This window comes from Notothenia rossii, assembly GCF_949606895.1.
Source record: "Notothenia rossii genome assembly, chromosome: 7".
Classification (NCBI taxonomy): domain Eukaryota; kingdom Metazoa; phylum Chordata; class Actinopteri; order Perciformes; family Nototheniidae; genus Notothenia; species Notothenia rossii.
This window is the reverse complement of record NC_136905.1, coordinates 62169657-62185675: the sequence shown is the minus strand read 5'-3', so window position 1 is coordinate 62185675 and position 16019 is coordinate 62169657. Positions and strand designations below refer to the sequence as shown.

The 16019-nt window shown below is 39.8% G+C and overlaps 2 long non-coding RNA genes across 2 annotated transcripts; one reads left to right on the top strand and one right to left on the bottom strand.

Moving 5' to 3' along the window:
* Window positions 1–6479: 6479 nt before the first annotated feature.
* LOC307013728 lies at window positions 6480–7825 on the bottom strand. Its single transcript, XR_013801039.1, has 2 exons — window positions 6798–7825; window positions 6480–6579 (listed from the first exon to the last, which is right to left on the bottom strand). It is a non-coding gene; the product is annotated as an uncharacterized lncRNA (long non-coding RNA).
* A 5261-nt stretch (window positions 7826–13086) lies between these two features.
* On the top strand, window positions 13087–14247 carry LOC307047528. Its single transcript, XR_013810471.1, has 3 exons — window positions 13087–13154; window positions 13456–13529; window positions 13950–14247. It is a non-coding gene; the product is annotated as an uncharacterized lncRNA (long non-coding RNA).
* The last annotated feature ends 1772 nt before the right edge of the window (window positions 14248–16019 follow it).

Here is a 16019-nt window from a genome sequence, read left to right as displayed (position 1 = left end):
CCTGCTCCAACCTCCAACCAAAGGCTCGCTCCATCACAAGTTAATCTGTCTCAGATGTGACGCACTGGGGCTTGAGAGTTATGAAGAGTGGCGTTCAAAATCTGGGCATGTCCATATTTCAGCACCTTTGTATTGGGATATCTTTATCTTGTCATGCCGGTGGCTCAGTCCTAAAGCCTTGAAATCTCCAAGGTTTTCTATTGGAACTTTCCGTTACAATGAAGCGCTTCAAAGGTAGCGGTTGAATATTCTCTAGTGGAAATACAGAGGCTTTAGCTCTGATTGATGAAGGCTCTTAAATGTACAGTAGCCTTGCCTGTATAGCACATATTATACTATGCATGTCACTGGAATACTAAATAATTGAGGTAGTTTTTTTATTAGGCAACTTGAGCTGCGAGACAAAAGTTGGGGTTAAGAAATTAAATGTACCACCAAATTGTTTCACAGATAGCCAGTTAACAAGCTAATAGCCGATGGGTTCCCAGATTGTATTTTTACCAAATACGGTCTACCTCTTTTGCCCAAACTATTGTCCCTTCGCCTCAGCCGAGTGTCCTAACCTGTTTAGAGAGAACAAAGAAGAGTTTCAGGCATCGAAGAGAGCAGATGGTCTCTCCACATAAACTGGTCCTCTGCAGCAACAGGAAATGTATTGCAGCTTTTTCACAAACAACCACCTCTGTTTAATCATTTTAACTTTGATGCCTCCTCCGATAATGCGTAGAGTCACTTCCTCACCACGCAGGTGAGGTTATGGAAAAACAAGCTGAGTTCACGCAAATCATGGGTTTATGATTAATTCAGTATTTACTCACTTATAATAACAGATGGCAGGGCTATTTTTTTAAATATCCCGTATGATTAAACAGTGTATATGCTATCACACAATGATTACAGAGATGTTTCATGTTTTCAAGAAGAAGTGGCTTCATCATAAATGGCAACACCTACATATGCAGCATGACACATTAAGGGAAGATACATTTCTGCTATCAATTTGTTTTACAATATTTTCTCTGCATGTTTAAGCAAGATAATACACACACAGTTAAATCAAATAATTGTTGCTATTTTCTACATTTATTTTTTCTTCTGGTCATTCTACCTGAAAGTCAGTATAGGAAGCTTCACTTAATGTTTTTTAGCCCTAATTTAGCTTTTTTTAATGCAGAATCTTAATGAATATGTGCCCACGTCTGTATGGATTGTCAAAAGCATTATTCCTACAACACTATCATGTCTTTTTTGTGTACTTTGAGACCTAATTGACATTGTCAAAATAAAAAATGAAGAGAAAAACACTTACTCAAATTAAAACTTCCGGCATAAATAAAGCAATTCCCCAAACAATCAAGAAGCAACTCACAACGATATGTGATTATTTTCCCACTCTGGGAAGCAAGCAATCAAAAGCTAATAATGACTACTTTATTTTGTTTCTAAGCTAAACCAATGTATGCCTGAATGAAAACAAAGCTTGAATAAAATCATACCAAAGGCAAAATAATGAATGTGCTACAGGGCACACGGTACAGGGCATGCAGTAATCTCTCCTGGCGGAGCACGTCTGAGTGTGAGAATCTGTGAAACATTTAAACGAGGGGTGTTAGCCTTTCAGGCCCCCGCTACTGGCTGATTTCTTTCCCCAATCCTATCCTTAATAACCCTTCTCTGCTGTCTACCTTGATGCCATCACCACAGGGCATAACATTTGGTCTCTGTCTTTCTTTCCTCTCCTCCGTCTGCTCCTCTCTAGACCTTTCCATCTGTCCACACCTGCCCTTGGTGTCTGAAGCTTTGTGGGCTAAACACACAGGGCTGCAAACTGTTGAGATAAAGTAGAAGAAGCACGGCTCATCGGCTGACCTTTCTCTCTTTCAGTCTCTAAAACTTTCCCCGCTTGATCTCCTTTGTCACTTTGTCTTGATCACTTAGGTTCAGAGGGTTGATGATATACAAAGCAGCTTCTCACAGCTACCCTAAGCCCCAAAGCTTGTTCTACCTTTTTATTTTTCTATCAAATGTCACCTTCATCTGCTGCATTTTGCCTTTCACATCAATTATCAATATCTCAAATAATGTTGTATTTAATTGTGAGTATGAAAAGCATACTTCTACTGGCATCTGCATTGCATTTACATACATCATATTACTTTATAGTAACCTTATACCATGGCAATTGTGCAAAAGTGGTTAATACATTGTTTGTATACACAACAAACACTGCTGTGAACTACATGAAATATGTAAATCACCAAGTCAATTGCAATACTGCACAAAAAAATTATATGCGAAATCTAAATTCATGTATTGTACCATTCTTTTTCAGAAATTGGAACTTTATGCTCTAAAATCTTTGGAGATTGATGTTTAATTTTGAAATAACAGCCATACTCGTGTCTGTGCAACAAACCGAAGCATATGGCTTATTATTATTATGCAGAATGACATTGTTGAGATTTTATTCATACTGATGAAGGCATGACTATTTCACAAGAATTGCCTGTTGTCCTTAAACATTTTTATTTATCCATTTGACGTCATTGTGAAAAATAATTAGCCAAATGTTTCTGTTTGGGCACTATGAACGTTGCAATTATTGTTTTTTTTGGATCTGGCTGACACACAAATAGGCTTTCCATTGGGACTATTGGGGTTTCAGAATTACGGGGCTGCAAAACAATGGCTACATTTTGGACCATTTAGCTGCAAAGAAAAAGCCAGATATGTCCCTCTGGAGTTAGTGCAGAGCCAAAATATAGCTAAAAGGAGAGGGAATTTCTGAATTGTATTCCCCAAGTGGACCCATACCAGACTACAAACTAACAAATATGTTGCCCTGTAACGTCTGTATATGTCCAAAGGCTTGCTAACACATTAACCATAGCAATTTGGTGACGTAAATTCAGAGATGTCTTTACAACTGCCCCCAAGTGACCAAACAAATCAAATGACGCAGGACCAGCCTGTCCTACTCCAAAAAACGACCAAATAGGTTGATTGTTCAGCAGCTTATTACGACCTATTGTCACGTTTTAAAGTTTAGCACCTCTAGTGGTCGTGTAAGAAAAATTTTTTTGTGGCATATGGGCTGATGCTGCCGTTGATTGCAAATGCTCCGGAGGGTCATGTATTCACAAATAACCCTCTCTGGAAAATCCTAAATTGTAGAATAGTTTGGCCATTAAAATGCTTTTTGATTAGATTTCTAGTGAGAAGTGTATATTGTACTTTTAGAATCCAGGTCCAGTGGATGTGGATGTATAGTTTGATAGATATTACGAAGATAATTTGAGGTCTCGCCACGAGAACGTGTACAGTATACTACGTCTTTCCCCTATTCATTTCTATTGACGGCAGCGTCCATGTAAAGTTGGCGTCAACCCCCACAGGGTGAAAACAGTATTTCCGATCTCAAAGTTTTCATAATAAAACCGGGAGTATTCCCCTCACTGTCAAATTATTTTACAGTGATATCTGCCATACTCATCCACGAAAAAAACATCAGTTTATCCTTGTTAATTACACAACATTGATTGGTTCAAATTGTGTACAATTCTTTTGTGTTTTTAATCTTCGATTCTGAGAAACAAATCGTTTTTCTGAATTTAGGATGGCCGAAGACACTACACTACCCATAATACTCAGCTATCTTTTGGACTACAACATCCGCTTTGCTTGACAAACCCTGTGATTAGTCCTCAAGCTCTGTCATTGGATGTTTGAGTGGCAGTGCGCCAAAGTTACGCCAAGCGTCAAACAGCTCTTTGAAATGGAATGAAACCACGGCAGACTATCCAAAACTGGACTCGAACGGGTCCAGCCCCAGCCCCGAGAACTACACATGCTGGCTAATTGTATTTCGCAACACGTTCTCTGCCACTTCTCTACTGGGAATTGTAGTTTTAAAAGACGTTTTCGTATTTCCCATAATTAGAAGTTGCCAGTATTAAACTGTGTAAATCACTGGAGGTTTAGGGCAGGGGTATTCAACTAAAATTCAACGAGGTCCAGTTAGAGAACATCTCCCCATGCAAAGGTCCGGAGCATCAAAATGTCTAACTTGCTTTATGAATTAGTGTGATTGTGCTGTCTAAGACGCTGTCTTACTCCAGCCAGCAGAGGGTGCTGTTGCTTTTTGTTTCTTCTTCTTTTGTTACTGCCAGCCAATGGGAAAGACTTACACTAAAAACATAGGAAGTGATACCCACATGAGAGTCGTGGTTGAAAGCATGGATGTATAGAGAGGCGAAGTCCCTCCCTTTCCGGGGGAGGTCATGGGACCCCGGAAGCGGAAAATTATACATTGAATTCAATGGAGAGAGAACACGTATCTTTTGATCCCGTTTGAATTGTGCCACGAATGACACATATGATGTTTGTCAATTTAAAAGAAAATTTTGCAAGTCAAAAAAATTAAAATGTGTCGTAAAACTGTGAAGTAACACATTTTTTTGTGTTAAGCCGCTCAGTGAACTACATGTCTCTGGTCCCGCACAATACGCGTCACCAACACAAAGATGACCGTCACATTGGCACATTTCACCTCATTCTTTCAGAATGAGAATAAAAGTATAAAACGAGGTGAAAATTACTACAAGTCTGGGCACGTTGAGAGCTGTACATACACGAAAGGGGAGTTAGTCGGTTCTGTAAGAGCCAGCATGCAGGACCGGCTTTACAAGGTTTCGGTGAGTAATATGAGTGCAATGTTTAACGTTAATGTCAGTCAATAAGGAGGAGAATGAAAAAGAAGATGATGAACCACAGACCCGGCATATAATGACTGCAGTGTGCAGGGCTGTGTTAATTTATGTTACTGTTATCAATAGCATTAGTTGACTGAGAAAACCGTCAAGAAAAAAAGTTTAGCGATGTTACGAGTCGACTAGCATAATATGAACCACGGCTGTGATTGACAACCTGGACAGCCAGTCAGAAGCTAGAATGCCAACATAGAGAGCCAATCAGAACCTAGAACGGGTGTACTGTATACGGGTGTGTATGCTGTGGATAACATTAGTGTTCACAAGAACAAGGTACACTCCCGTGTTTTGTTTTAGTTGCTCTTCAGATTGAAGCGGCCAGTTTTATATCGACTATATGTGTGATCTCCTTTCTACATCTCGTTGTGTCATTTGAGTTTATTTGCTGTGTGTAGATTCAAGGATTTTGGTTATCTTGTCAATTTGTTTGGTTATCTAGGCACAGCTGTTTGTGACTCCCTCTGGTACACTGGTATGTGTTTTCCTAATGTAGAGAGCATTGATGAATTCATAAACTACACACTGAGTCTAGGTCCTGACCAAATCCTTTTTTGTTGATCAAATGTTTTTCAAAAATGTAATACACATTTAAAAAAATACAATGTACAATCACAACCAATAAAACACAAATTACAAAAAATTCAGAAAAAACAAACAACAACAATCAGACAAGAGGACAAAACTATGGAAAAATAAACCCTCCCACCCCCAGATCTGGACCATCCTTGTATTGCTCATTCAATCTATTGTAGCATGTTAACAAACATGGTACTTACTTTATTTGTACAGATCTACATGGGAGAGGATGGCGCGATGCAGAGCGCTGTCTGTGGTTGTGCACGGGGGATGTACAAATGCAGCCACGCTGCAGCATTGGCAATATTTGCCATGTGGCAGATCAGCTCCACAGAAGTTGAGTGCCAGTGGAGGAAGCCTGGCACTTCAAAAGTAGTCCAGCCGGTGTCTCAACTCTACCAACAGCAAGAGGAGACATACAACCCACTGGCCAGAGACATCGCCACTGTTGAAGTAGACTGGTTCAGGTCTGCACTGAGGGGCGCAGCGTGGCATGGCATGGCTTTTGTCACCTGAGCCAGAGCTGCAGCCTCAACATCAGGCCATTTTCAACGTGCCGGAGCTGGTGAAGGAGCATGGGGGTCGGGGGCTTGAGGCAATTCTTGCCTCAATGCGACTGAGCAGAGACCAGCAAGCTGCCATCCAGACAGCCACCGTAGGACAGCAGACAAATCCTCAGTGGCAGTTACACAGGCAGGGCAGGTTGACAGCCAGCAATTTTGGTGCTGTGCTGAGGTCGGGACTTTCATCCACTCCATGCGCGTCCCTCATGAAGAGGGTGCTTGGAGGGTACAATTTAGACGGGAGTCATGGCTGTCAACTGGGGAGTTGTAAACGAGGTGTGTTTGGCCAGTGTGTTTGGCCTTTTAAGTGTGACACAAATGTAGTGATAAATGCTTCACCTGACCACTGTTCCTAAATAAAAAAAGTTTTCTGCATCGTCAGTCATTTTTTCCAAATAATTACCAATATTTCACAAATTCTTCATGTCAACTTAAGAGCACAGCTTTGTGTCAGCTTTGCTTGGTTCATCTTACTGGGGGGCAGCTACATGGATGTCGGTGCAGTCCACAATCATTTTGCAGTTGAAGGCAGAATTAATTTATTATTGACTCAGAATGAAGCACAACTTCATGTCATACAATACATTGACTTTATTTGTAATTGTGTAAAAAGATATGAGCATTTATTAGCAAGCAGGACCTGCAGGAACAGAGAACGGTGATGGATGGAGCTTGGAAGAGAGAAGAATAAAGAAAACAGATCAACTTTATTATCGGATATTAAAAATTCAATTTCAAAACAAGTTGCCGCTCCTACAGTTTTATAGTATGTAAAGATGATTTCACATGACCTATGCAAAATATCACTCAATACATGTGTCTCTCTGGGGGGTGCATTGTGCCTTTGATGTATATAAATAATATACCATAACCAAATACTATTACGTACAGTGGAAATCAGGTTGCCAGAGCAGGTCAGTCCAGTGTGCATGTTCCTCAGGGTCTCAGCAGTTACAGGTGAGGTAAAGAAAATAAGAGAAAAAGGTCAGTAACAACACTTTAAAGTAACAACACTGAATAATTATCTCTTTTAATAATTTTCTCTCAGTAATCACTCAACTACTGTCTTTCCAACAAACAGATTGACTCACCCTCACTGTCATCACAATGACACATGTCCAGAAGAATGTCATGCAAAGCTCCCTGCCTGCCTGCCTTCCTTCGACTCTCCCTGAACTGCTTCCTTAGCACCCGGTGGAGGGCGCAGTAGGCTACTCTTCAAATGTTTCACGAAATACTTACCATGATGACTACTCTTACTGTTTAACATTTTGGTGTACTTCATGTAATAAAATAATAACTTCATGGTAAGGCTACTAAAAATGACAAGGCTAAGTAATGTAATGCTAACTAACATGCTCGCTACTCGTCGCTACTAGCTAGGTAGCTAACTTGACTATGTTCCATGCACAACATGTATGATATTACCTGATATGTCTGATCCAGCGACTCCTGGTCCTTTCATCAGACGGGAAGCGATAGAACGAGCAAGTGGTATGATCACTTTTGTGATTACAACATGGTACAAAGCACACGGGCATCTTGTAAAAGTGAATGTATTGGAGCAATCTCTTATATTTATTGGAGGGAATAAATCAGTTATGAAATCTTCTTCTTCGCTTTAATTACGAGTCGCAACCACTTGGAGCATTATCGCCTGTGACATCACATGCGCGACCCAGAATGGGATTTGGGATTTGTAGTCTTTGTAGTCGCGTATTTTTCATAGTCTTATATTTCAACAGTTTTACGACAAAATGTGACTTTTTTGACATGGAAATGATTGTTTAAGATTGACAAACATCATATGTGTAGTTCGTGGCACAATTCAAACGGGATCAAAAGATACGTTTTCTCTCTCCATTAAATTCAATGTATAATTTTTCGCTTCCGGGGTCCCATGGACCGGAAGTAGATGGGCGTGACTTCGCCTCTCTATAATAGAGAACCGCAGTGACGCGTCGTAAAACCCTAAAGTAAACTTCTTCCGGTTCCTTCTTGAAAAACCAATGCAAATTCTCCATAGGATTTTGGAAAATAGCTCGAAATAAGGTCTGTGGTTGACACACATTTAAGAGAGGGATCACGTTTTGTTCAGCCGGATAATCTCCACATGTCAACCCTACTTTTATAATTTCTGAATCATAAATCTAGTCGCCAAAAGTGAAATGCTAACGTTATGCTATAAACGAACTACAAGCCAGTAGACCTACAGCAGCAGGGTCGCACGACTTCAACGTCACGCCAACTTAAGATCGTTTCAACTGACTTGCACTGAAACTGCACTTTGAACACTTTAAATTAAATATATTAACATTTTAAACTGTATACCCCGGTTATCTAGGCCCTTTTGGTTTTATTTAATGTATACCACGTTTATCTAGGCCCTTTTTGTTTTGTTTTATGTATACATGTCACACTGTGGGAAACGATATTTCGATATTTCTGGATGTATAACACATGTAGAATTTTTGACAATAAAGCTGAATTTGACTTTCGCATGCTTGCATATTTTAACAAAGCTTTTCCTTTTAGCCACACTGAATTTAACTAGAAGTCATGGCTGTGTCAATTACCAGTCTGATATCGTTTTACAAAGATGACAAGAAGAGTGTAGACAGAGGAGAGAACCACTACAAGTCAGGACACGTCACAGTGCAGTCTAGATGAAGGTGTGCTTACCGGTGTTGTCAGGGCTAGCATGAGGGACAAGGCTTATAGTGTCGGTGAGTAGTGATAGCAAGAGTACCGTTAACCTAGAGTTAATTTATTCACATTAATTCCCATCAACAAATCAATTGTATGTGTCACATGAAATCTTTATTTGGCAAGGCAAGGCAAGTTTATTTATATAGCACTTTTCAGCACAAGGCAATTCAAAGTGCTTTACAAAAAATGAAAGACATTAAGAAAATGGCATTTAAAATCAGTCATTAAAAAGAAAAGCTAATAAAATAAACATTAAAATAAAAAATACATGGATAAAAGTTACAGTGCAGTCTAAGATATGAATAGTTCAATTAAAAGCAGCGACAAAAAGAAAAGTCTTCAGCCTGGATTTAAAAGTAGTAAGAGTTGCAGCGGACCTGCAGGTTTATGTGAGTTTGTTCCAGATATTGGAGCATAATAACTGAATGCTGCTTCTCCATGTTTAGTTCTGACTCTGGGGACAGAAAGCTGACCAGTCCCTGAAGACCTGAGATATCTGGATGGTTCATCATTTAGCAGGAGGTCAGAAATGTATTTTGGGCCTAAACCATTCAGTGCTTTATAAACAGCAGCAGTATTTTTAAATCTATTCTTTGACACACAGGAAGCCAGTGTAAAGACTTCAGAACAGGAGTGATCCACTTTCTTAGTGTTAGTGAGGAACCAGTGTAAAGACTTCAGAACAGGAGTGATGTGATCCACTTTCTTAGTGTCAGTGAGGAACCAGTGTAAAGACTTCAGAACAGGAGTGATGTGATCCACTTTCTTAGTGTCAGTGAGGAACCAGTGTAAAGACTTCAGAACAGGAGTGATGTGATCCACTTTCTTAGTGTCAGTGAGGAACCAGTGTAAAGACTTCAGAACAGGAGTGATGTGATCCACTTTCTTAGTGTCAGTGAGGAACCAGTGTAAAGACTTCAGAACTGGAGTGATGTGATCCTCTTTCTTAGTGTTAGTGAGGACTCGAGCAGCGGTGTTCTGAATCAGCTGCAGCTTTCTAATAGATTTTTTAGTGAGACCTGTGAAGACACCATTGCAGTAGTCCAGTCTACTGAAGATAAAAGCATGGACACGTTTTTCCAAATCCTGCTGTGACATTAGTCTTTTAATCCTAGATATGTTCTTTACGTGATAATCGGCTGATTTAGTAACTGTTTTAATGTGACTGTTGAAACCAATAACTAATTTAACCCGCTCACAAGAGAGTCCACCTCCGAAGATCGTGACTGGCTGAGGGACAGACTCGGGGGCAGGTTCTCAGGAATTTCTTGGCTTCTCTCCCCCGAGCCAGAAGAGGAACACTGCAGCTTGGAAACACTTACTGTTCCTGTAATTATCAAATCTGTTGGGCATCAGGGACCTGAGGCAATTGTGGCAAGCATGGCATTGTCTGAGGAGCAACAGAGGGCAATTCAGGTGGCTACCACTGGTCAGCGAACCAACCCAAACTGGCCTTTGTTCAGGAAAGGAAGGTTGACTGCCAGCAACTTTGGTGCTGTCCTGAGGTCAAAGCGTGTGACTGCTTCCTTTATTGCCAGGGTGCGAGGGCAACAACAGGCCCTTGATGGTGTTTTGTCTGTACAGTGAGGGACTATGAATGAATGTGAGGGCGTCAGGGCATTCACCACTGCAACCCAGATGCAGGTCCATGAGTCAGATTTGTGGCTCTCCCTATCAGGATTGTTGGGGGCATCTCCAGATGGTCTGGTAGGGTCTTCCGCTGTGCTGGAGGTAAAGTGTCCCAACGGAGCCAGGGAAATGACAATTAGTGAAGCATTGCAAATCAAGGGCTTCTGTGTCAGTAAGGAAGGAGAAACATTCAGCCTGCGTGAGGAACATCCTTACTGGCACCAAGTGCAAGGTCAGCTTCACCTCACTGCAAGAAAGAAGAAGAGATAAAAAAATTGTGAGTTTTTTTTAATTTATATTTACTCGCCTTTGCAATGTTGTGGTTGTTAGAGTGTTAGGTTTCCTGTCAGCTCGTCTGTTGGGAAGATATAAAATATTAGTTTCATGGAAGTCACACCTTCACATATAAGAGCATTAAGACATACAGTACATAGGCTAAAACAAAACATCTAAAGATATAACCTTGCACTTCGATAAGTCTCGGGAACATTTTCACTATTTTGACATTTTTATAGATGAAAATTGAACTAAAGAAATAAATGGTAGATTAATCCATATTGAAAATAGGTGTCAGCTGCTACACTAATTATAATAGTTATATTTCTTAATTAATTAAGATAAGATATTACTGTATTGATCCCAATTTGGGAAATGTTTGTGTTGCAGCAGCATAACAAGAAAAACTAAATATAAGTTATTATATATACAAAAGTATGTGAGGGATGGAATATTAAATTGAATATAAACGTAAAATGTACATGTGATTTTACGTCCAAGAGAAGCTATGGAGCCGAGAGTTCTCTGCCAGCCAGAGGTGATTTGTTATTAGTTCAATATGTCAAACTGATTTCCCTGACTACAATCTTTAGTTACATGGTGAAACATTATGCTGCTTGTACTAATTAGACTTATCATATAAGCCACGCAGGTTTTAATAGGATGTATTCATTATCTTTACTTATGTTGCGGTATTTTCAGCAGCGCCATCTCTAAAACGGCGATACAGTCACTACCCATCATTTACATTTCACCATGACATGGACAAAAATGTAACGTCAGCTTACCTCATGGCACGAATCCAGACTCCCGTTTGGAAAACATCGGCCGGGAAACGATAGAACAAGCACGTTTCATGCGAAGACCTGTGGCTGCAACCCGGAGCAAAGCAACAAACCATTGCGTAGCGAACTAGTAGCGCTAGCTTTAGCTAACGTTAGCTAACGAAACGAACTGCAGAGTAAAATTGGAAAACACTGGTAATTAATTATTCTATAATTTGTAAAACTACGGTGTTAAAACGACAATTTCAAAAATGCAGATTCTAATGGTCAGATATAGATATACAGATACTAAAGATATGCAGGTACTTGCTTTCAAGAAGAACACAGGGGGAAAACAAACTTAGCGGGAGTGTTTACGTGTTCGGCGTAATGACGTAAAACGGCCTCGACAATTTCTGTAGTCCTATTCAGCCACTTGGTAACAACCATCGTTTTTCAGACACGTGAACTCTTCAAAAATCCCCAGTGGGGTCACTACTGATGTATTTAATGTCGTAGAACAAAACGTGATTTATCTCTTAAATTTGTGTCAACCACAGACCTTATTTCGAGCTATTTTCCAAAACCCTATGGAAAAAATGCATTGCTTTTTGAGGAAGGAACCGGAAGTGCTAAAAATGCTAACTTACTTCCGGGTTTTACGACGCGTCACTGCGGTTCTCTGTATAATAAGAACTGGATACAGCATGGGAGGCGGGGCCTCATTCATTCTTATGAGAGTTGCTCATTAGCGCATGATGATAAAATGGCCCAACTTTCGAGAGAGCGAAACGTCACAGATTACCCGGCATGCAGTGGCGGCAGGCCCATAGGGGCGCTAGGGGCGCCGCCCCCCCTCTTCCCACATGTTTGATTGTCATTCAATATAAAAAATAAATAAATAAATATATTTCCAAAAATATATATTTTTTATTTTTATTTTTAAAGAACAAGGTAAATATTATATAGTTGGTATCAGTAAAATGTATAATCTACAATAAAATCTAGTTTAAAATTGTTTTACGATGTCTAAAGTTACTAATAAGTCACATGTTTCCTGCCTGGCCGCAGCGTGTATCATTACCCTCTCTCGTCCGGGCGGTAGAAAGGAGCCCTCAGCCAGAGCAGCAGCAGCCAACAAGCTGACTGTTGCTATCTGTATACTATGCCGCCAAAACATAATTTCAGCGTCGTCAGATCTGATGCTCAAAGGGCGCCCTGTCAGCGCCCTGGCCTGTGTGTCTGTGAGTTGTTTGGACTCGTATCCAAGGTGACGCTACAGTAGTTGTCGAGGATGGCTCCGGTGCTAGTGGATCGCTAGTGGATTGCTAGTGGATCGCCGGAGCTGTAGATTAACATTTACATGCTTATTGTAGTTGTAAGGGCAATGCCTGTGGCATCATGGAGCATATGTGTGGGCTGGACCTGTATTTTACAGGAAAGGAGTGATCAGAGGGTCGAGTTGTCGATTGTCGACACACACACACACACAATTTTCATATTTAGCCTCCTGATTTTAAATGCCCTAGTATGGTTTTGTCACCATTTCCATAGCCCCACCAAAAATATTTTCCACCAGCCGCCACTGCCGGCATGCCTGAGAAGTACCCGTATGTGCGCTCATAGCGCATGCGCAACTTTAACCATGCCCCCAAAATGCTCGTTCACATCAAGCACGTCAATTTGCGTACACGTAACAGCACCGCGCGTTCATGACAGCATGGCACTTCTTATTATACATCCATGACTGGATTGTTATATGATGGAGTTTGATATTAACGAGGCGGCCGCGGCAGTTAGCAGCTAGCGGCTAGCTAGTAATTAGCTCTTAGTAGCTCTGTACGTGTTTTCTTTTCCTTATGAGTGTTGTAAGTAAACATATTTATTCTATATCTTCTTCTGTGTATGAGCTCTGTACGTGTTTCTCTTCCTTATGACTGTTGTAAGTAAACATATTTATGCTATATTTCCTTCTATATGTGGATTTGAATGTATGTCACAGTCCTCTGTTTATTTATTGTTAAGAAACGCAACACATGGTTTTCAACAGTGGAACGATTTATGTGAATGTCAACAGCAACATCCCAAGCTTCTTTCTAGCCAATATTCATTATGTTGTATCTGTACCTTCAACTGTAACTGACCAATTTGGTGTATTTTGTTTGCAAGTCTGTGTTCAACATACTACTTGGAGTACGCTTAACAAGTCTGTACTGAACATGGACACGCAAAACTCTCAACAGGTCAGTTTTTTTTTTCCTATCTGATACCAAATCTTGCTGAAATATTGCCACACTGGAGATGTATAATGTATGTAGTTAAGGGTTTAGTTATTGTACATTTCAATTGTGTTATTTATGTTCAATGTGTTAAATGTATTCAATGTATTCAATGTATTAAAATAACTATTTGTTAAATGTTTATTGTTCATTGTATATGTAAGTTATTTATATGTATGTAAGTGTTGTCTCGTTTGTGATCGTTGTTGTGCCCTCACTCGTGGCCTGCACCTTGACGTGGTGAGTGGGCTTTAAACTAAGACAGGCCATTTATGTTATATCATTATAATATCATGCTAACAAACCTGCAATTTCAGAATTGAATGATGGTGGTTAAATATGTTCATGTCTTGCTGACATTATTTGTTATCCTTTTCCACATAGCCTCTCAGATGGATTCCTGTTTCATCTGTTGGTTTGCCACTGTCCAGTGTCTGCCAGCTTGCTCCCTCTCAGAAAAATGCCATCTTCTGTCAACAGGAAGAACTGTTGAACACTTGTCACTATATATATAATATACTATATATAAACACGTTTCGTAATTATGCCACAACAATGTGGAACGCCCTACCCACAGCTGTAAAGGAATGTGAATCACTACCCACCTTCAAAACCTCTCAAAAAAAGCACCTACGGGAGACTGCAATTCAAAACTGGCCCCTGTAAATGTCCAAACCTAACCCCCTACATATACAGTTTCCCGCCCCCAATGTATATACTCTCTTTTTAGACTCTTTTTGTACTCACAAACAGTACTGTATATTTGTAGATCTGGTATGTCATAAATGTCTAGATGTAACAGTACTGTCTATTTGTATGTTATATATGTTATGATGAATTGAAAATGAATCTAAAATGAAAATGTAATCTATCTGTGTATGTCATGTATGTCATGTTATGATGAATAAAAATGGGGGACCCGGATGTAAACAAGACAAAAGTCTTTCTCTGGTCTACATCCTCTTAACAATTGTGGGTATTGAACTGTACTATATTGTACCCATTCTGTAATCTGTTAATAACATTTTCAATCAATCAATCAATCAATCAACATGAAGCTCAGCGCAAGTTCTTTCAGGAAGACTGGGTATGTATACATTCACTCCGCAGCTGCTTATAATCAGCTCATCACGGGCGCTGTCTTTTACCTATTACATTCACATCTTTCTCCAGCAGCCAATCACCGTGCTGCAGCCAAACTTTAAAATGGTTCTCCTCTCTCCTGCAGTCAGCTGTGATTGCAGGTGTTCATGCTGCCGCCCGCTTCCTCTCCACCCACCTCCGTTCATGATATCCAGAGCCAGGAGAGCTAATCCAAAGACCTCATCACACCTCTTCATCCCATCTCCTCATCAAATCCAGATCTTCAGCATCATCATCACCAGTGTCTAGACCCCAGGGGGTTCCCTATATGCTCACGGCTTTTCCCCCTTTAGATATAAGATTTCAGGATCAGGGTCTAATCGCCAAAGACTTAACATTTATCATATGACATGTGTCAATAAATGTTCTTTAAACAAAATGAAGTCTCTCCTGATTGAACTGTCTGGAACCCATCCTCAACTTTTTTTCAAACCATGAAATGCTTTCAGAGGGCTTTCCTGTTGATCATGTTTGGTGGATTTGTTAATATAATAATTGCAATCAATATTATATATATATTACCTTTTAATCTATATAAATTGTATTTACATTTGTTGTCACTATTTGTTCCACCTATGCCAGCCATCAGAGGTATACATGTGTTGACTGTTAATCTCTTTTAGGTTTCATTTCTTATTTTTGTGAATTTCTATATAAAATGCTGATTTCTACCTGAAATGCTTATGTATTTTTAATTACATTTTTGTAGAGCTTTGACTTTTTCAGCTGAATAAATATTATAACTCTACATGGTTTTGTTCAGCATTGCCAGCTTCACTGTTGAGTTTTATGTTGTGCCCAGCATTCTCCTGTGCTCTGAAATCAAAATGTGGATAAGCATAAAACAACACTAAAATAAACACTACAATACAACTTGTTATTTGACACACAAGGTTGTTCATTTGTGTGTATATACAACACAGGCTATATATATATATATATATATATATATATATATATAGCCTGTTTTGATAAGTACCAAAAATAAACTATGCAATATATTAGACGTTAAGTAGTTTGTCAGGCTTAATATTTATCTGTAGATACCCCCAAAGTTTTTTTCTTATTCAAAAGAAGACCTTAAAGGCCCTGTGAAGTGTGCACCTGTGCATGATCTGTTATGCTAATACGTATAGTAATGACCAAAATTGTCCATTGGAACCCATATCAAAAAATGTTGGAATAGCAACAAATTTGACGAGTTTTGAATTTTCCGGGGAAATCTGCAGTCGACCTTCGCCTTCGTGGGCGTGGCTTGCGATCTACTGCGTGACGTCACGAGATGGACGCCGCCGCACTGTTTACATTCAC